Source organism: Panthera tigris, chromosome C1 (assembly GCF_018350195.1).
Source record: "Panthera tigris isolate Pti1 chromosome C1, P.tigris_Pti1_mat1.1, whole genome shotgun sequence".
NCBI lineage: Eukaryota > Metazoa > Chordata > Mammalia > Carnivora > Felidae > Panthera > Panthera tigris.
Window position 1 is genome coordinate 6744215 of NC_056667.1, and position 20277 is coordinate 6764491.

Genomic DNA, 20277 nt, shown 5'->3' on the forward strand with positions numbered 1-20277 from the left:
TGTCAGCACAGAGCCCAACGCCAGGCTCGAACCCGGGAACCGTGAGATCATGACCTGAGCCGAAACCAAGAGTCGGCTACTTAAGCGACCAAGCCACCCAGGTGCCCCAGGTGCTGATTTTTTTTTTTTTAACTAAAAGTTGTCCAATTTTTGGAGAACCAAAAAAGGTCTGAGTCCGAGATCCACGTGCAGAGCAGCATTTTCTGTGTTTGGTGTTTTCCTCTGCCGAACTGAATCAAACATTCACTTACTTAGCTTGAATCTTGTGTGGAAATTAATAAACTAGTAAACACGAGAAATTACAGGGGTCACGGACAGGCTTCTGGGTCCACTCGGTGCCTTTTACAGAAATAATTTCTGTAAACGAATCTAACTCTTCCTTTTAATACTAGTGGAGGGGCACCTGGGTGGCTCAGTCGGTTGGTTAAGCATCGGACTCTTGGTTTCGGCTCAGTTCATGATCTCCCAGGTTCACGGGATCGAGCCCCAACGTGGGCTCAGCACCAATGGTGTGGAGACTGCTTGGGAGTCTCTCTCTCTGCCCGTCCGTTCACTTGCATGCTCTCTCTCTCTCTCAAAATAAATAAACGTTAAAAAAAAAAAAATGTAGGGACACCTAGTGGCTCAGGGGGTTGAGCATCCCCTCAGGTCATGATCTCACAGTTTGTGAGTTCGAGACCCGCATCAGGCTCGCTGCTGTCAGCCTGTCAGCACGGAGCCCGCTTCTGATCCTCTGCTCACCTCTCTCTCTGCCCTTCCCCACTCACGCTCTCTCTCTCAAAATTTCTTTAAAAAAAAAAAGAAATTTAATATTAGTGGAACTTTCCAGATTAATCCACGCCAATGCTACACATTAGCACAAATCCACATTGCGGGGCCCCAACTTGCAGACCCCTGGGCCTGCTAGGTGTTCCGTCCCAGCAAGGAGATACGGGGTTTCCCCTTCTTAGCTTGCTGCACACCTGACACAGGAAGAAGACCGGGGTGGTTTTCTGAGCTTGACCTTACGGCAAAGTCTAGTACAGAGCGGCCGTCACTGTATTTTATGGTCCAGGCATTTTGTGACCTTGAGTCCTCCCCACAGCTGCTGAGGGGTTTGCTGAGCTGGGATTTCGTCTAAAGATTTAGTTTTCTTTTTGCCGAGACACTGACAATTTGCCATGAACTTGCAGCTTCCACACCCACTGTGGTCGGGCTTGAGGAACAGCCTTCTCTGTTTTGACTTTATAAATAGTAAAGAGGGGAAGCTGAATTAATATTTCATTTTTATGTGTCCCCTTCACTCAAACCGGCCAAATTGCTGACTGCATTCGCTGATGACTTGACAAAAAGGCTGATATAAATGTCCCCAGGTGACCCCTGGCACGATCGAGCAGTCTAGAAAGAGACCAAATTAGCAGGTCCCCTGTTCTGCCTTTATGCTGAGTAAGCAGCAGGCTTAAGTTGCATTTATTTATTTGTTTGTTTGTTTATTTATTTATACTTATTTTAGAAAGAGAGCAGGAGAGGAGCAGAGAGAGAGAGAGAGAGAGAGAGAGAGAGAGAGAGAGAGAGAATTCCAAGCAGGCTCCACACTCAGCACAGAGCCCGACGCAGGGTCAATCCCACGACCCTGGAATCACGACCTGAGCCGAAATCAAGAGTCAGACGTTCAACCAGCTGAGCCACCCAAGTGCCGCAGGCTTATGTTGCTTCTAAACACGTTTTGTCGGGGTGCCTGGGTGGCTTAGTCGGTTGGGCGACTGACTTCGGCTCGGGTCACGATCTCACGGTTCGTGGGTTCGAGCCCCGCCTCGGGCTCTGTGCTGACAGCTCAGGGCCTGGAGCCTGCTTCCGATTCTGTGTCCCCCTCTCTCTGCCCCTCCCCTGCTTGCGCTCTCTCAAAATAAGCAAACCATTTAAAAACAATAACAACAAGATAAGCCCCCCTCCCGCCCCCCCCCCCCCCCCCAGCTGCTGCCTGAGCTCAGCTCCCTGCCCCATGTCAATCCCTGAGAGTGGACCACACTCTCCCCGCCTCCCCCCTGGACCGTCACCACCTCAGCAGCCCCTCCATTGCTGCTCCCAGCCCCCACCCAGGGCCCTCGGTCCTCTCTCGCCTTCCTCCTTCACATGCTCCTGGGCCAGAGACCCCACGCGGCCCTGAGGCCTGACAGCCCCTCTCTCCCAGGGAGGGTGACTTCGGGGCTGGCCGCCCCCCTCGGCTGAAGTTTGAGGACGTGAAATCGGACCTCTGTGCCAACTGGTTTCCTTTGTCCTCAATAAACATCAGGTTTTGTAATTAAAAAACAAAAAAACCCCAAAACTTTAGGGGCCCCGGGGGGCTCAGTCGGTTGGGCATCTGACTCTTGATTTCCGCTCAGGTCACGATCTTGCGGGTCATGGGTTCTAGCCCTGCGTTGGGCTCTGCACTCTCAGATTCTCTCCCTCTCTCCCTCTCTCCTCTCTGACCCTCCTTCACTGTCTCTCTCTCTCTCTCTCCCTCTCCCTCTCTCTCTCAAAATAAATAAACTTAAAAAAAAGCCAAATATTAAAAAAATAAAATAAAAAAACAGATCAGTCGTTACATGAGACTGGTACTAAGAGGCCCACAGAATCTTTTCAGGAATGACGGGAATGTTCTTTATCCTGATAGAGGCCATGTTTCAAGGTTGAGTACATTTGTCAAAACTCAGCCAATGCAGTTTACAGTTCTTAAGTTATGACTCCAAAAGGTTTATTTTAGTATTAGTTTTGATTTGAGAGAGAGAGAGAGTGGGAGAGGGGCAGAGATAGGAGAGAGAGCATCTCCAACAGGCTCCTTGCTCAGCACGGAGCCCCACGTGGAGCTGTATCCCACGACCCTGGGATCATGACCTGAGCTGAAATCAAGAGTCGGAGGCTCAACTGTGCCACTCAGGTGCCCCCAAAAGGTTTCTTTTTAAGTCTTTTTTTTTTAATTTTTTTAATGTTTTATTTATTTTTGAGACAGAGAGAGACAGAGACAGAGTACAAGCAGGGGAGGGGCAGAGAGAGAGCGAGACACAGAATCTGAAGCGGGCTCCAGGCTCTGAGCCGTCAGCACAGAGCCCGACGCGGGGCTCGAACCTACGAACCTGAGCCAAAGTCGGATGTTTAAACCGACTGAGCCACCCAGGCACCCCCACACTCCTTTTCTGTTTTATTTGTTTGAGTCATCTCTACACCCGCCAAGGGGCTCACACTCACGACCCCAAGATCAGGAGTCACGTGCTCCTCTGAGACAAGCACCCCCCCTTTTTAAGTTTCTTTCTTTATTTAAGTAATCTCTCCACCCAGTGGGGCTCGAATGGACCCTCCACACTCTCGTCCTCGGCCTGGCTGTTCCAGGCCAAGTGTTTCCCCTGGCACAGCGCTCTCATTTTCCTGACGACCGCACATTCCCCCTGGCTGGGGCTCAGCTCAGACTGCGAGCTCCGGGGGCCCACATCCCCGGAAACATCCTTTCTCCAGAAATAGGCAGAGGTAGCAGCCTGGGAGGGCCGCTGCGGGTTTGGTCGTGACATTGACAGACTGGAAGCGACCTGGTGTCCGTCGTCAGGAGACTGATTAAATACGATCAGGTGCGCAAACTCCAGACCAAATTTCCCGACGTCCAGTCCTCCGTCCGCCGCTTCTACCGTAGCTTTGGACGAGCTGCTCCTCTCTGTGCCTCAGTTCCCTCAACTGTGTAACGGGGATAAATGACGGTTTCTCCCATATCCCGCAGGGCCTACCTCGCGGCGCTGAACGCGACACAGGCGTGTGAAGTGCCCGCTACCTAGGGTCACTTGGGGCTTTTCAGAAATAAACAAGCAAAAGCCGTTTGCTGAATCACACGTCAGGAGGTTCATGAACGAGTGAAGGCCTGCACGTATTTATGAGTGTATTTAAGGTGCAAACCAGAGGGCAGAGCTGGCTTCAGGGGCATGAGACCCACGCAGCGACACAGCCCCCTCCCCCCACCCCGTGTTCACAAAGGCCCCACGTGCCACTTAATGCTCTGCCTGTACCACCTTGAAAGTCTTAATATTTTTTTTTAAGTTTATTTACTTTGAGAGAGAGAGAGAGAGAGAGCAGGGGAGGCACCGGGAGAGAGGGAGAGAGAGAGAATCCCAAGGAGGCTCTGTGCGGACTCGAGGCTCAACCCCACGAACCGCGAGATCGTGACCTGAGCCGAAATCGAGAGTCTGACACTTAACCGACCGAGCCACCCAGGCGCCGCCCCGATTCTTAATAATTTTTGAACCTGGGGCCCCACATTTTCATCTTGCATCAGGCCCCCCAATTATGTGGCCGGTCCTGACTGGTGGCAACACCTAACCCTGGGGAAGAATGACAGCAGGAAGATTCTCTCGTAACCTTCTGTACCGTATACATGTCTGCAAACCCTCAAACGTGGGTAACTTATGTGTGTATATCCAGCGCGTGAGGGGAGATGTTTAGGGAGAATCCAGGCCCCCAGTGGAGAGGGTGTGGGCTGGGAACGGGCAGAGCTGGGCGGATTTCTTGTTTCTAGCAAGTGAGTTAGTTACCTGTCCACTCACCTTGGGTAAATTAATTACTCTGCCAAGAGTCTCTCCTCCTGGAAAAACAAATAAGCAAACAAACTGGGAATTGTGTCCTACCTCCTAGAGCTGCCCGAATGGAATGAGTCCGCGGTGTGAAGGTGCTTGGTCGGGAACACGGGTAACAAACCGCTGCTTGTTACTGGGTGAGCGTGACGGGGGACGGGCGGGGCAGAAGTGCCCTGGAGGACCCACTAGCGACCAGAGACAAGAGGCTGGGGTCAGAAGTCCCGGCTGAAACATTCTGGGCGACAAAGTGGGAGAAACCAACTCCGATCAGCTTCAGCCGGCAGAGACCCTGGGCAGGGGGAGAGAGGATCCAGCTTGGTTGTGCCAGGATGGGAAGCCCCCCCACCCCCACCCCTGCAGGACCTCGCAGCAACACACTTGTCTCTGTACTTAGCGCCCAGCGGGGAGGCCTCCGGTTACCGCCTCTCTCCGCTGAGCCCAGACCCCTGTCGCTAGGGGACCGGTAACTGGGCTGGGTGCTCCTTGGGTGAGGGCAGGTGGGCGGGGGCAGCAGCCCAAGGCGGCAGCAAGAGGAGATGGAGGGGACAGGGCAGGTGCACACCCACTCGGACCAAAGACCAAAGTGGGGGGAAAGGGCTGCCATGCGGTTGGCTCTCACTTTAGCTGCATGACCACAAAACCTCGAGGGGCCCTCTGCAGCCCCGAAGGCCCACCCCTGGGGGGACTTTCCACACCCTCACTTCCCGCCCCTATTCTCAACATCTCCTCCCCTCTCCTCTGTCAGCCAACGAGCTCGCTTCCTACTTCACAGAACAAAAACCCACAAAACCCAGGAGAGAAGTCCACCCACTCGCGCGATGCAGCCACCAGCCTACGGACAGCTGCGCCTGCCCCTGCGCCCCCTGCCTGTCGCTGGACTGTCCAGACACCCGGGGCCCCGCCCCTCTGCGGGGCACCCGCTCCCGCTCCCTGCTGCTCCGCGACCCCATCCAGCGGTAGCGCCCCCTGCAGGCGCTGTTGTCTCTTCCCTCCCTTATTCCCACCAGGCCGCTCTTCTCCTACCGGAAAACACCTTTCTTCAGGGTGTATGGGGTTCGCTGAGCTACTCTTTCTGCTTTTTGGAGGGTTTGAATTTTTTTTTTTAATATCCCGTTCAGGGGCCGCCCTCTCTGCCTGCTCCCCTTCTGTTCCTTGCCTTTCCCTCCTTTACAATTCGGTCCAAAGGACACGAGGGGGGAGCGGGGCGGTGGAGGGGGGGAGGCAGCTGTCCTGGGTGGCCGGGTGGGGTGTCGGACCCACAGTCTGGTGAGGGGGGAGTCCACACGGGAGGGTGGCCTGGTGGGAGGTATCAGAGCCTGGGGGAGGAATGGGGGGGGGGGAATCCTTGCATGGGGTCATCGCCCAGAGAGTGAGGAAGGCAATGTGTGTGGTGAGGGCAGCAGCTGCGTGATGTGGGGGGGTGCAGCCCGAGCAGGGTGAGGAGGGCACCCCCCTGCTTCGTTCTCCAGAGCACCAACTGCCACGGGAGGTATTACAGATGCGTTTGTTTGTTTCTTGTTTATTTCCGAATCTGCCCCGCCCCCCACCTGAATGTCCCGCAGGCAGAGTCGTTGTCACCGCAGTATCCTCAGGGCACAGGACCGTGTCTGGTGACATTTGACAACGTGTGTTGAATGGATGAGTGAAACTTGGAGCCTCGTCCCTTGGTGGTGGCCCAGACCGCGAGGCTTGGTGACACCTGCAAGGGGCAGCGGGGGAGAGGGGAGAAGTGAACCGTGAGGCGGGTTTCTGCTTTGGCCAGGGTGTCAAGAGGGACCGCTTTCACGGCGGCAGGAAGGAAGGGAAGGACCGGGCTAGGTTGGGCAGGAAATTGGGCCGGGGTCAGATTCCGTTGAGGGGACTGCCAGCGTCCAGGTGGAGATGCCACAGGGCTGCTGGGGAGGAGCTGGGGAGCTGGGAGGGAAGCGCCGGAGGGCTCCCCTCTCTGGGCACAGGAGCTGCTGGGAGAGTTAGAAGGTAGAGGCCGGGGCGGAGCGGCCCAGCACCAAGCTCAGGCAGAGAGCGGCTCTGGAACAATCTGCCTCCTGCGTGAAGGAATTGAGAAAGGAATAGGAAGTCTGGGGGAACGTACAATATGTTCTCAGCAAAATGAGCTTCGCTGCTGCAATACGTGCCCCCAAATCAGCAGCAGCATGGCAACCCCGGGGTGGAGGCGCACGTCCCCACCCCCGGAGGACCCTGGGCAGGGAGGAAAAGGAATTGCCTGCGCGCGGGCTCTTCGGGCGCCTTCGCCCAACGCGCCGCCGGGAGCGCGTGCGGGACGCCGCTGAGCGCCGATGGGACGGTGGTGGCGTTGACCTCCTGCGGCCACCAGGTGGCGCCCATGCCTTCCTGGAGCCCGAGCGGGAGGCCCCGAGCTGAGCGCCCCGCGGGAGGACTGGAGGGACTGGCCAGCTGGGAGGCCCCGCCCCGGACCCACCTCGGCGTCTTTGTCGGGAGCAGCCTCGCGTCCCACCCTGCGCTCCTTTGGGGGTGGGGGTGGGGTTCACCCAAAGCTGGCCTCCGGACCAGAGGGCACTGGTAGCCCGAGCCCCCAGCAGACTTAGCCTTCTATCCGTATACTCAGCCACTTAATACTGCCTGAACAGAGGCATGTGGCTTCACGTCTGCCTCGGTTTCCTCGTCTGCAAATAGCAGCGTAATCCCGACCTCGCAGGGGTGTTGCAGAGATTAAATCACATGGTGATGGTGATATACATATAGTGAGCTCTTTTTTTTTTTTTAAGTTTATTTATTTTGAGAGAGAGAGCATGGAGGGGCAGAGAGGGGGGGGAGAGAGAATCCCAAGCAGGCTCTGCATTGTCAATACAGAGCCCGACGTGGGGCTCAAATCCACCGACGGTGAGATCATGACCTGGGTGAAACCAAGAGCCGGATGCTTAACGGACTGAGCCCCGCAGGTGCCCTGTCTTGAGCTCTTCCTAAGGGCGGGGCATTGTTCTAACCGCTTGACATAGAACACCTCATGTTATTTATTTAATTTATTTCTTAATTTATTTTAAGTGGGCTCCACACCCAATGTGGGGCTTGAGCTCACAGCCCTGAGGTCAAGAGTTGCAGGCTCCAGCCAGGTGCCCCCATAACACCTCATGTTAATAGTTCCCTTCTACGAGGAGCGGCTTGTGACCCGAGGCTGGGTCTCCTCTGCAAAGGGAAGGAGGCGTCCCGCTGGCCCCGGGGAGCTGCTCGGTACTGGGGGGCGGACTGCTATCCAAAGAGGGCAGAAAGGGGCGGGCACGCCTTTGAGGCTGAAGGCCGGAGGGCCTCTCTCTTTTGCAGTCTGCAACCCAGCAGCCCGGCCTATGGGGAGCGGAGGCAGAGGCGGGGGGGGGGGGGGCGCAGAGCCCACCCACGGCCCAGAGAGCAGCAGAGGGACCGGTGACGCAGATGGTGCCTCCGGGCCTGTCCATACCTGGCTTCTGCTGTGGTCTGGCAGCCCCCAGAGGCTTCTGGGAAAGGGACCCCTGTCGTGACGGGTGAGTGAAGGCCACAGCACGACATTGTGGTTTCGACCTCAGAGATGGGGGGTGGGGGCCCGCGGTGCCTTCTGTACCGGTGGCCAGGTTCCGTGGGCCTGGGGGGCTCCATCTACGACTCTGTGGGATGACGGGGACCTGGACGTCGTGTCCCGGGGCCGGGAGAGCTGGGGTCCAAGTGAGGGCTCCGGTGGGGGGGAGGGCCTTCGGGGCGTTGTCTCCCTGCTCCTTGACCTCACCCCTGCCTGGGTACCTCTTCTCCTTGCTCTCATTCTGACGATGCCTGTCAGGTGTGAAGCTAGAGGACTGGGGCTACCCCGAGTCCCCGGCTTGAAAGGGAAAGAGGGTTCTGGACTCATCTGGAGTTCTGAGTCCTTTGGGCTGTCAGCCGGCTGAACCCCCTCCCTGGTACCGCCACCCCCGTCTCTAACAAAGGAACCAGGACACTTGGACCTTCCCGCTCACACATTGCAGGAAACAGGCTCTCAAGGGATGAGCCGTCAGTCGGCAGCCTTTTCTTACCACCCGTTCCGATGTGCTCAGACCAAGGAGCCAGAAACAGTGCTCCCCCTCCGCCCTCCCCCCGCCCCCCTGTCCGCTCACAGGCCCAGAACAAAAACACACCACAAATAGAAATCAAAGTCTGAGAAAGAATCAAGGAGCCATGACCCGGCCGTGGGAAAGGCTGTGTGGCCTTGGCCGAGTCGCTTAACTTCTCTGAGTCTGTTGGCCGTTCTGTAAACGGGGGTGGGCGTACTAACCTTGAGGAGCCGCTGTGAACAGGTGAGAGATGTCAAGTGCAGAACACAGATGTAGCGTTTGCTCTGTAAGACGCAGCCCCTAAAAATACAGCGGAAGGGTCTTTCCTGGACTCTCCCACCAGCACCCCCACCCCACGCCCCCACAGCCCGGGCTGGGGCTGCCCCCTCGCCACTTTCCTGTAAGGCTGCGGGTGGAAGGGCGGCCAACGCCCGGGGAGCGTTTCTGCAGCCTTCACTTCCTGTTTTTCTCCCCAACGAATTTTGCACCATTGCCCTTTCATCAGCGCACGCTGGGGGGTGGAGAGGTGAAGGTGAAGGTGAAGGCCCAAGCCCGCCGGGGGAAGGAACCCTGGGGGGCGGAGGATCCCAGGGGTGGGGGCCTCAGGGAGCTGGGGAGAGCAGTGTATTCCATGCGTTGTGCCATCCAGCTGCCAGGCTCTGGGCTCTGTGGTCTCCAGCTCGGAGCACAGGCAGCAGCGGAGGTTGGGAGGCTGGTGGGGGAAGCCGGGGTGGTGGGGGGGGGGGGCGTGGGGGGGTGCGGCTGCCAGATGGGAGGAGCAGAGGCGCCCTCCTTCCCATCCTCATTCTGGAAGCAGTGGTTTTTCCTAGACGTGGGAGCAGAACCTCCGGATGGACCGATCCAGGCTGAACCCCCATGTCTGGTGATATGAGGGGTGGAGGGGCCGCTCTGGAAGGTGAGTCTGGACTCCCCGAGGCTGTCAAGCCTCTGAGCATCTGGCTCCCAGTCCCTGGGTGTTGGGCGCCTGCTGGAAGGAAAGGAAGGAGCTGTTCCCACGCTGGCAGGACCAGGACCTTTGTCCTTCCTCTCCCTCGGCTGCAGACCCCTGACCCTTCTGCTGGGCAAAGCCTGTCCAGCCATGACTGGGTCATTCATTCATTCATCCCACACTTCCACAGACTCGCTTGTAACACTCTGGGTGCCGACACCGAGCTCACGCCGGGATGCCAGCCCGATCCATGCGGAGGCCCCGCTCTGAGGAGCAGCCAGCACCCTGGCAGTCGGAACCGAGCAGACCGAGTGCTACAGTGGGGGATGCTGCAGCCTGGAACAAAGACCCTTCTAGACAGGGGCCAAGTGGGCGATACCTGTGCCAACCGGCCAGGCAAGGAAAGAGGCGGAGAGGGCAAGAGGAACAGTTGGGAAGGGCAGTCCAGGCAAAGGGAACAGCCTGAGCAAAGGCCCAGAGTCAGGGAGCTTGGGGTGGTCCGGAGCCACAAGTCGCAGCCCTTGGCGCAGCTTGAAGGGCAGGAGGAGGTGGTGGGAGATAACCCCGGGTGGGGGGGGGGGGCTAGTCCAGTTGGCTCTCTTGATTATTAGATGTCTTAAGTTTGTTCTCCAGCCGCATGACCCAGGGTAGGTCGCTGTCCCAGCAAATGAGGGACCCCAAGAATCAGAAATCAGTCGCTGACTGCTCAAGCAGGAAAGGAGACTCTATAGCAAAGGCACAGGATGTTCTCATGGAGCCCAGACACCCGGCCCAGTTTGGAGCACGAGAACTCAGAGCTCTTGGGTTCTTTCTCAGCACCGCTTGCTTGCCTGTCCCATTTGCCCACCTGCGTCACACCTGCCACGCTGATGTGGCCTGGATCCCTTCTCCCAGAGAGAACTGTGTCCGGGTCCCAAACCCCGGGAAGCAGGAATCGGTTATGGCCAGCGGTCAAGTTTATATGCTACACTTCTGTCATGACAAAGCGAGGAAGGGCTACGAGAAGAGGGGGCCAGATGGACAGCCAAGAGCATCCACTCTCCATCACACACACACACACACACACACACACACACGCACACACGCTTAATTCCTTCGGCTTTCCCCAGATGTCTCCATTCTGATTGCTCTTGCTTAATCGTTATGCCACAAAGTCCACCGCAAATATCTCGTCCCCCTGCCAAATGGGAGGCGATCCAAGTCAGGTCCAACTATTGCGTCCAGGGCTCCATTCTCAGAGCTGGTATCTTCAGCTGACACCCGGTCCTGTCTATTTCTACGGAGTCTCATCTAAGGTGGCTCCTTGGATCTGTCTCCATCTGTAGGCTAAGCGATCAGTTTAACCTCTCCTTCCATGCTTGATCTCTAGAGCAGAAAAGGGAAGGAAGATACAGAGCACACATCCTGGTCTTCTAGCCAGGAGGAGTAAATTAAACCTCAGGAACAAGATATTCACGGGGTTTGCTTTACTGGTTACCTTCTTCGGCTTCTTCGTCGGCAAACATGGCCGCCCCTGGTCCTGCCCACTGGGAAGGGATCCCTTCTCTGGGGTCTTGCAGACCCGCCCTTGAGAGATTCTTGGGACACCTTGTTCTAGGAGGGGACACAGCTACCCGGGAACCTGCTTCACGTTGGTGCTGGGACGTGGGCTTAGGAATCACCCAGAGGGTAAGCCGTCACGAGCCCCAGTTTGCCAGGTTTTAGGGTTTCCTGGAGTTTCAATTCCCACAGAAGCTTAGTTAATTGGCTGTCAGTTTTGTTTTGGGTCATGTCATTGACCCAACAACCACTGCCATGAAATCCTGTCCAGTAGAACATTCAGCCACAGACTGGGCCATCCCCCAGGGCTGGGGTTTCTCAACAGCAAGCATGGTGGCTGGTTTTCTTCTTTCAGCCTAAAGGTGAGGAGAGGAAATCATCGTCTAACTTGGGTGGAAAGCAGGCTTTTTATCTAATTTCTCTTCTTCTTTTTTTTTTTTTTTATTTTTAACGTTTGTTTATTTTTGAGAGACAGAGAGACACAGCGTGTGAGCAGGGAAAGGGCAGAGACAGAGAGAGAGAGAGAAACACACACACACAGAATCCAAAGCAGGCTCCAGGGTCCGAGCTGTCAGCACAGAGCCTGATGCAGGGCTCAAACCCATGAACTGTGAGATCATGGCCTGAGCTGAAGTCGGACGCTTAACCGACTGAGCCACCCAGGCACCCCTAATTTCTCTTGAAATGCTACCCCTACCTGCCTTCATGGCACTTGACAATGAGAGGCTAAAGGGCCAGAGGTTGAGGGTTATTCACTCCCGTGGCTCTTCCCAAATATCCCTGTTCCACTTGCCAAGCTCACAGACTTTTGTGTTTGGTGCGTTAACCTTAGGGTCACGCACAATGTGGCTCCTGCTATGCGGCAGGTTCATGACTATTTGATGCGTGGTTGTCACTGGCTATAGAAAAAAGGACTTCCCCCAACATAGTTAAATATTTGCCCCGCCCTTCCCCCCGATCTTGAGCAGAATGGAACAAAAGCTCATGTTGTGGCACCTTCTGAAGGCTGCTAGAAGGAATTCACATACTAACATGCCGGACAAGTTTCTTAAAGCGTCCCCCTTGGTTGGCACATGTTCTGAGTCCCGTGAGATCACTGAAGACAGATGAACTGATCTGTTACCACCGGCACGAACTGCTGATGTTCGTCCAGGGAGTGGGAATCCTCATCACCCTTCTCCCTCAAGTCTCTCTCAAGTCACCCAAGTTTCAATACCTTCTTTAAAAAGCGGCTTCCTTAAATGTCCATCAACTGATGAATGGATAAAGAAGTTGTGGTTTATATACACAGTGGAATACTACGTGGCAACGAGAAAGAACGAAATATGGCCCTTTGTAGCAACGTGGATGGAACTGGAGAGCGTGATGCTAAGTGAAATAAGCCATACAGAGAAAGACAGATACCATATGGTTTCACTCTTATGTGGATCCTGAGAAACTTAACAGAAACCCATGGGGGAGGGGAAGGGGAAAAAAAAAAAAGAGGTTAGAGTGGGGGAGAGCCAAAGCATAAGAGACTCTTAAAAACTGAGAACAAACTGAGGGTTGATGGGGGGTGGGAGGGAGGGGAGGGTGGAGGATGGGTATTGAGGAGGGCACCTTTTGGGATGAGCACTGGGTGTTGCATGGAAACGAATTTGACAATAAATTTCATATATTGGAAAATAATAATAATAAATAATAAATAAATAAATAAATAAATAAATAAATAAAAATAAAAAGCGGCTTCTTGGGGTGCCTGGGTGGCTCAGTCCGTTAAGCGTCTGACTTCAGCTCAGGTCATGATCTTGCGGCTCGTGGGTTCGAGCCCCGTGTCAGGCTCTGTGCAGACAGCTCAAAGCCTGAAGCCTGTTTCAGATTCTGTGTCTCCCTCTCTCTGACCCTCCGCCATTCATGCTCTGTCTCTCTCTGTCTCAAAAATAAATAAACGTTAAAAAAAATTTTAAAAATCAATCAATAAATAAACATTTAAAAAAACGAGAAAAAATAAAAAGCTGTTTCTTTCCATTCCATTTCTGATGCCCATTTCTGTATTAATTCTGATTGTTGGTTGTTTTTTTTTTCAAAAAAACAGAAATCAGGGAGCCTGGCTGGCTCAGTCAGTAGAACACGTGACTCTTGATCTCAGGGTTGTGAGTTCGAGCCCCACGTTAGGTGTAAAGATTACTTAAAAAACAAAAACAGAAACCAACTCAAGAGGGTTTGTACTGGGTTGAATATTATCCCCCCCCCCCCAGATTCATGCTCACATGGAAACTCAGAATGTGACCTTAATTGAAAATAGAGTCTTTGCAGATGAAAGAAGATGAGGTCATCCTGGATTAGGGTATCTTTATAAGAAGAGGGAAATTTGAACACAAACACAGACACATGGGGAGAATGCCAGTGAAGACGGAGGGAGAGATCAGAGTGTTGCATCAACAAGGCATTGAACGCCAAGAAGGCAGCACCAGAAGATAAGAGAGAGGCCTGGAACAGATTCTCCCTAGAGCCTCTGTAAGGAGCCAGCCCTGCCAACATCTCAATTTCAGACTTCTGGCCACTAGAACGATAAGAGAATAACTTCCCGTTGTTTTAAGCCACCCAGATTGTGCTAAATTGACACAGCGGTCCTGGGAAATGGATACAGATTTTAAGCAAAATAAGGGAATAAAACCTAAGGGTGTAAGCGACTTTCAGAAGAACCCAAGGGCAGGGGCACCTGGGTAGCTCAGTCGGTTGAGTGTCTGACTTTAGCTCAGGTCACGATCTCACGGTTCGTGAGTTCGAGCCCCGTGTTGGGCTCTGTGCTGACAGCTCAGAGCCTGGAGCCTGCTTTGGATTCTGTGTCTCCCTCTCTCTCTGCTCTTACTCTGTTCATGCTCTCTTTCTGTCTCTCAAAAAATAAATAAACGTTAAAAATTTTTTGAAAAGCTTATTTTATTTTTGAGAGGGAGAGACAGAGTGTGAGCAGGGGAAGGGCAGAGACAGAGGGGGACACGGAATCCGAGGCAGACTCCAGGCTCTGAGCTGTCAGCCCAGAGCCCGACACGGGGCTCCAACTCACGAACCGCGAGATCGTGACCTGAGCCCGAGTCGGATGCTTACCCAGCTGAGCCACCGGGGCACCCCTAAGATCAGCCTTAAAAAAAAAAAAGAACCCAAGGGCAAGAATGCAGTGGAACCTCAACAAGATACACGGAAAGGAGCTGAAAAGTTGCCTGAAATCGTATCTCTCACCTGTGACTGTCTCTTCCTCTCTGTACATCTGCTTCCTGATTCTCTCTCAGTCTCTGTCTCTGCACAGCAGCTTCTCTGATGGCTTCAGTCCTTTTGAGCAGCGTAAGCGACCCACAGCTCCCTCGCGTGAGTGCACAGCACCCAAGCTCCAGGCACCCGAGGAATCACTACTCTGTATTCCTAAGGGAACCGCTGGCTGGCGAACCTGGGGCCAGGTGACCAGCCCCGGGCCATCAACTTGGGCATGCGTAAAGGCAAGGACATCTGACCAGAGACGGTGTGGAGAGCCACGTGGCTCAAGAGTCCCCTCCAGCTACACCCACGTGCACACGTCACACTGCCAGGGGGGCGACCCTGCACAGAGGCAATTCTGCAGGGAGCGTTGTTCGCTTGGCGACGTCATCCTTTCCCATGATGCTACAGGCTTCAGAAGGCCGTCTTCGATGGCTGCACACCATTCGGTCAGGTGGGCGTGCCATGGCTTCCTCTGGACAATTCTGGCCCAGGGGAGAAGGCGGGCCCTTCACAGGGTTAAGGTGACACGCTTTCGTCCTCCCGTTTTTGGTTCAGTGCCCAACCTCCTGCTGCTGCTCGGCCAATAGACCTCACACTCTTCCCGTCACCTGACGTCGGGGGCCTAGGAAGGCTGCCACTTAGGGCACTCCCACCTGCCCGCCGGTGACCTTGGCGAGTTACCTACAGCATTGCCTTAGTTTGTTTGCCTGTGAAGTCAGGATAATAACAGCATGTGCTCCATAGGGGGCTCCAAGGGGAGGAAACAGGATAGCCTGAAAAGCATGATCATGCTGACCGCTCACCATCGTTCTGCTTCGGTTCATTTGCCGTGTAGCCAGATTTACCGGTTCCATGACAATCCCCCGAAGAAACGAGTGTGTATTAGTTTCCTGTGGCTGCCGTAACAAAGCACCACAAGCCCTGTGGTTAAAAAAACAAAAACCACACAGAAATTTGGGGTGCCTGGCTGGCTCTGTCAGTAGAGCATGTGACACTTTTTTTTGTTTTTTTTTAATGTTTATTTTATTTTGGGAGAGAGAGCGCGCGCGCCCGCGTGCGAGCTCACGAGCGGGGGAAGGGCGGGGGGGGGGGGGGGACAGAGGCTCCAAAGTGGGCTCTGAGCTGACAGCACAGAGCCCGACGCAGGCCCCGAACTCGTGAACCGTGAGATCATGACCTGAGCCGAAGTTGGAGGCTCAACCGACCGAGCCACCCCGGGCGCCCCAGGCATGTGACGCTCGACCTCAGGGTTGTGAGTTCAAGCCCCGAGTTGGGTGTAGAGATTATAAATAAATACACAAACAAATAAATAAATTAACTAACTAAAAAAAAAAAAAAAAACCACCAGATATTTATTCTCTCACAGTTCAGGGAGAGTTCAGAAGTTCAAAACCAAGGGCCATTCCCTCCAGAGACTCTAGGGGGGAATTCTTCCTGGCCTCTTCCAACTTCTGGTGGCTCCCAATGTTCCTCGGTTGGTGGCCGCTTTGCCCCAGCCTCTGCCTCCAACTGCACATGGCCTCCTCTGTCTCCACTTTCCCTCTGTCTTCCTCTCGTACGGATGCTTGTCACCGGATTTAGGACCCACTCAGATAATCCAGGATGACCTCATCCCCAGATCCCTCACTTAATTACGTCTGCAGAGACCCTATTTCCAAATAAGGTCGCATTCCTAGGTCTCAGGGAGTGGGGTTTGGACATACCTTTTCGGAGGCCACCATTCAGCCCCGTCCAGGAAGAACATGGCTGTCCTCCTTCTAACTCCTCTCTCTCTCCTTCAGCATTTATGCTCTTTGCGTCTCATTTTCCTGTCTGGGGAAAAAAGTCACCAGACGTATGCCTTCTCATTTGGGGTTTTTGGGGTTTCACCTGGGGGTGCTCCTCAGACACAATGCCTTTAATGATCGATACCTATCTAGAGGGATACTTATCTAGACAGAACAGGTCTAGATGCATAATGCAGGTGGCATTATGGCCGGGCTCAGCTCGCGAGCAAAACCCAGCACCGCTCGTCTGCACCCTGTTTGCAAAGCGGCGTCTGTCTCCAAACCACTTTCACCGAAACATCTCTTGTCGGTCTTACGAGCTCTCTGAAGCTGGGGTAATAAACCCCATCTTAAGAAGGAGGGGACAGGCTGGGGGTGGGGTGGGGCAGGGCTGGGTCTCAGGGTCCCCAGGGAAGGTTCAAAAATACTCTCTCCACCCCAACAGGCTCCAGGGCCACGCCTTTTCACTTTCTGCAACCGCCCCCCCCCCCCGGGGACTCTGACCCCCGCCCCAAACCATCGTATCCCACGCTGTAACACAACGCCTTCTCCCCCTCCCACACCTCCCCGTTCTATTATTTTTTTTCTTTAAATAAATGTTTAATTTTAGAAGAGTTTCAGATGTACAGGGAAGCTGCTCAGAGGATAGAGAGTTCTCACATACCCCACACCTAGTGTCTTCTCTTGCTAATATCTTACGTGACTACGGCACATTTGTCACAACTAATGAACCAACGTCGAGACGTTATTCTTAACTCAACCCGTGCTGCCTTCGTTCCTACCTCCTGTCCTCTTTCTGTGCCAGGAGCCCAGCCAGGGCACCACGTGACATTGCCATGACACATGACTCCTCAGGTTCTTCTGGGCTCTGATGGCTGCTCCAGTTTCCCTGGTCTTTGATGACCTTGACAGTCTCGAGGACTGGGCAGGTATCTTTGTAGACCCCGCCGTCTCTCCTGCACCTCTCTCTCCCCTCCTCCCCTGCCTCCTATTTCTTCGCAGGGCTTTCCTACTTTAAGACACTGTAGCTTAGTTTTATTCTTCATAGTTTCTCTTCCCGCGGAGGATAAGCCCGGGGAGGGCGGGTCTTTGGCTTGTACAATGCTCTATCCCAGGGCCCAGACTGTAGCAGGCAAGCATGCGGGCCAAATGAGTCAGTGTTACAAAACCTGGGTCATCCCCAGTTTATGGAGGCAGGAGGTCAGATCCAGCCTCATGACCCCACACCCTGGTGCCCTTCTTTCCCCAATCCCTCCACAGCATCAGAAGATATGTGGAAAAGCCAACTGCCCTTTCTGGAACACTGACTTTGTACCAGGGGCAGGACCCTCCCCCAGCCCCGGGTCAGCAGGGCTGGAGTGGTCCTCCCAGCCTTTGCACAGCTGGTAGGTGGTTGAGCTGGGATTCGAACCCGAGGCATCCTGAGTTTAGAGTTGTTTGTGTTTTCCAAAAAGGATAACTCGATTTCTGTCTGGAGCCCGTATTTAGTTGGGCCCAGACACTCAACCTCCATCAGTTCAACCCGGGCCCCAGAAAAGCCTGGTTCACCTGGGCCACCTCTGAGCTGATCTGGGTCTTTCTGGATCATTCAGTCCAGCTGTGAGTCATCGTCCACAAGGCACAGCCTGGGGATGGGGGCTGCAAGGACCCCTGCCTTCTTTTCCTCAGGCTCCTCCAAGCCCGAGTCCTCAGAAGTCAGCCTTTCCAGGAATCAGTTCTGACCTTGACCTCGTTCTCTCACGGTCTGCAGGGCCCTTCCATCACCACCACTGTGACCTCGTCCAAGGGGCCTACGGTGAGAAATGCATTTTACATCTTGACCGAATGCACACTCACACATACCTAAAATCTGACCGTTTCTATCCTGTTCCGTTTTTTAACCTTGACCCACCGAACGGGTTTCCAGTACACGAATGTGTTAATAGGTCACAACCTGCGGCTGCTATGGGGAAATACTGTTGGAGAGCCAAGCACAGAGACTGTGTTCTAGGACAGCTCAGTAACGTTTTGGGGGGCGGGGGGTGGGGCTGGTTCACTGTGCTCAGTACTGTTGGAAGCACTTTACATGTAGTACCTCGGGCGATTCTCCGAACAGGTCTAAATGCTGAAAGCCAAGATCGGCATCCCTGTGTTTCAGATGAGGAACTGGAGGCACAGAAAAGGTAAATCACTTGCCTGAGGTCACACAGCTCCACGGCTGAGTCTGGCTCCAGGACAGGTACTCTGAGAAGCTTCCCCCACACGTTTCTCCAAGGCAAAACGGCAAGGGTTCGAGCTGGATAACGTGTGCCCTGCTTGGAAGGAAAGGAGCCGCAGCCAAGCGGGCAGGATGGGGCAGGGAGGCAGATGCCCGGAGCCCTTTGCGGAGGGGCTGAGGAAGTGGGCTCCCCATCCTTGCACCCCTGCACCCGGGGTTCTCAGCTTGGCTCTGGCTGCCCTGAGATAACCCTGCTTGTGGGCATGTGTGGGTGTCAGCGGTGAAGCCACTCGAGGTCGCACAGCGATGCTTTTACTGCATCCGTGAGAGGCCGCGGAGGCTGGAAGGCTCTGGAGGGGGGAAGTTCTGCAGGAAAGGAGGTAGAAAGAAGCAGGCCCCAAGAGTTCCGTGTGTTCCTCTGGCCTGCAGGGCACCTCTGTCTGCCCGAGCCTGCTCCCCGCTGACCAGCACCCCTTTAATAACTGAGACCTCTTTTCCCTTCCATAAAATGAGGCCAAAGGACTTCCCCGTCAGGAGGTCACATGAGGAGTAAGGCAAGGACTTAGTTGCCGCTAAGAGGCTTCTTTTCTCCTAGGACTGTGATAAATCCCCCACTATGGCTGGGTCTCTTTTGTTTACGGTTCAAAGGGAACGTCAAGTAGCTTCCTCCAAATGCACCGGACAATAGTTAAAAATAAAATAAGAAAAGAGAGATCAGAAACCATAGAGAGGAAGGCGGGAGGCAAGTCTATCTAGCGACGACTGTGCTTGGGGTTACAGTCGGCCTGAATCTCCCGGCACTACAGGCACCGAAGGAGAGAAGTCCTACGGTGTGGTCTCTAAAGGGAAATGTGCCCGGTTTTCAGGAAAGCGAAGCTTCTTTTTTTTAATTCTTTTTTCTTTTTTTTTAATTAAAACAAATTCATTTTTGAGAGAGAGAGAGAGAGAGAGAGAGAGAGCATGAGCAGGGGAGGGGGCAGAGAGAGAAGGAGACCCCAAATCCACAGCAGGCCCCACGCGTCGGCTTCTTACACCGACCTCTGGAAAGCAGGGAGCAAAATTGTTTAAATTGCCGACTAGTAAAAGCAGGGCTCGGACAGGTGTTTGGAAACCTCAGAAAACGGGAAGCCTTCAGTAACCTACGCTTGCCCTTTCTTGGCTGGAAACCGAGGGCTCTGCTCCTTCCTTTGCTGCAGCCAGAGCTGGGCCCGCGCTGGCGCTGGGAGGCCGGCGGATCGCTTGGGTAGAAACAGCCCCTCTCCAGGCCTCAGTTTCCACATCTCTCCAAGGGGACCAAACAGGGGCTTTAGCTCCCAGACCGGAGGGGGGAGGGTCCTTTAAGTCATTGTTTGTGTAAGCAATTGACTTGACTCTTCCCCCACCGCGCCCTAGAAGGATTTCTAAGCCACTTTTGTAATCTGGCGACTCCCCCCCACCCCACCCCCTCCATGGTCTTGACTCCCCCAAGCGAGGAGACCACAGCTTTCCCCCCAGGGCCGAGCCCGTGGAACTCTGCGCTCCAGTCTCGTCTCCCAGGCCTCATGTACCCTCCCTGGCGCCCAGCTACTGCGTTCTCGGCGGGCGGCGGGGCGGGGTGGGATGGGGGGGCTCCCCGGGTGCCAAGACTGCAGCCACCGCCTCCGTCTCCCGCCCTCCAGCCTTCCTCCGGCCAGCGTGGAAATTCTTTGGTGTGTGAATGTGAAGGCGTGGGCTTTAGGACCTTTATTTAGTTGTTTTCCTTTGTATAAAAAGAACGCTCGTTTGGAAGACGGGCAAGATGCAGCTTTACAGACACACCTGGGATGATGCCCCTCCAGCCGCAGACGGGGTGCGGATTTGGGGGAGGCGGGGAGGGCGGGGGGTGCAGACAGGCGGCAGGAGGACCTGTTGTTTTTCCTGTTGCAAGTAAAAAGGAAACAAAGTGGGAAGTGGAGTGTGCGGGCTGTCAGCAGGCGGGGCGCCCCCACCGTGCCCCGCCTCC

The 20277-nt window shown here is 54.6% G+C and overlaps 1 long non-coding RNA gene across 1 annotated transcript; it reads left to right on the plus strand.

The window, feature by feature from the left end:
- The first annotated feature begins 9365 nt into the window (after positions 1 to 9365).
- Positions 9366 to 10241, plus strand: LOC107179275. The gene is made up of 2 exons (XR_001509868.2): positions 9366 to 9527; positions 9751 to 10241. It is a non-coding gene; the product is annotated as an uncharacterized LOC107179275 (long non-coding RNA).
- The last annotated feature ends 10036 nt before the right edge of the window (positions 10242 to 20277 follow it).